This window comes from Otolemur garnettii, unplaced genomic scaffold (assembly GCF_000181295.1).
Source record: "Otolemur garnettii isolate 467f Iridium unplaced genomic scaffold, OtoGar3 scaffold00195, whole genome shotgun sequence".
Classification (NCBI taxonomy): Eukaryota; Metazoa; Chordata; class Mammalia; order Primates; family Galagidae; genus Otolemur; species Otolemur garnettii.
The window spans coordinates 1,598,615-1,600,366 of NW_003852590.1; positions in this window are offsets into that span (position 1 = coordinate 1,598,615).

The following is a 1,752-nucleotide window of genomic DNA, read 5'->3' on the forward strand; positions in this document are numbered from 1 at the left end:
CCATGGTGTACATATACCACAGTTTGTTGATCCATTCGTGGATCGATGGGCACTTGGGCTTCTTCCATGACCTGGCAATTATGAATTGGGCTGCGATAAACATTCTGAAAGAAATGTCTTTGTTGTAATGCGATTTTTGGTCATCTGGGAATATACCCAACAAAGGAATTGCAGGGTCAAATGCCAGGTCTATTTTTAGTTCTCTAAGTGTTCTCCAGATGTCTTTCCAAAAGGAACATATTAGTTTACATTCCCACCAGCAAGTAGCTGATGTTTTTAAGGGAAAATAACAGCATTTTATGTGGTACTTGCCCATGATTCTTCAGTGAACTGACATTAGGAAAGAGAGCATCAAATTGATTAGCAATTAATTTTAATAATGCTTTTCTCTGAATTTACACACAGCTACTAATGTGCATTAAAGTTGCCTCAGGGAGCTATTGAAGCATCCTTCTGACCATTCCATGTTGCCTCTCAGGCACCAGACTTTTATGTATTGCTGATGTGCTTTATTCCAATAATAGCCTTATACTTTGGGTTGAAAACCACAAATGTATAAAATTTGACTAGGATTTAGAAAATCAAAATCCCAAAGAAGCAGGACCACCATAAACTTACATAAAAATTCATTGCCTAATGACAGTGGTTTGTGGTAGTAAATTAACTTTATTTTAAAATAATCTGTGAAAGTATGTAGAGTTTGAAAAATTTGCATTTCCCAAATGAAAGTTCTTTGAATACAAGAATATCTACAAATAGTGAAGTGTAATGGCTTTCCTTTGATGCAGAAAACTCTTCATGTGGTCTTTTCATTGACTCTAAGTTCACTCTAGAGATCTAACTGAATCCAAGAATTTAATAACTTTGGAAGGAACCACTGAGGTTTGCATAGTTTTGTTAGGGTTGCATAGTTTTAATTAACACCCCTCTAATGTCATTTTGTTTCAAACTAACTATGTTAGTCCCTTTCAGAGGCATATTGGTTTTCTATTCTTTTTCTTTGTTTTGTCAAAATCTCAATGGTTTTCTAAGATGAATATTTAATAATTAAATTACAATCTAACATTTAAAATGAAAGTTGAAGATGGTACTCTAGACTTTAAAATATCTTGCATTGTTAAAAAGTACTTAGGTTCCATACCATGAAGTATTTGATTTTATATATGTAGTATTCAATCAATATCATTTGAATGGGCTCTTAACTTCTGTGGATATGTAAATAACTTAATATGGAACACTTATTATTACTTTGCAAAATTTCCAATATTATTCTGAAAATTTTCTCCTGGAATTTCTCTTCTTAGCAGATCATTTTATTTTCTTTAGCCCATGAAAGGTAATCAGAGATCGCACGACAATTACTAGTTGGAACAATAAAGAATTATCCAATTCTTAATATTCTCTTCACTTAATATAGAGAACACTAAAGCCCCACATCAATATGACAGTAGAGTCTCTCTCAGTCTGATTCCTGAGTTACCATGATGAGCAGAGCCCCTACTGATCTGCAGTGACATGTAGCTTAAACTAAAAACCAATCTCTGTTATATTAAGAGTTCTTGGTATATTCTGCATACAAGTCTTTTATCAGATATATAATTTGCAAATATTTTCTACTGGTCTACAATTTGTTTTTTTCTGTTAACAGTGTCTTTTATGGAGAAAATGATCTTAATTTTTTTTAAATAAAAAATTGTATTTATTTAGAAGCATTCAGAATGTCAACAAAATAGCTACAACTTTTTTTTTTTT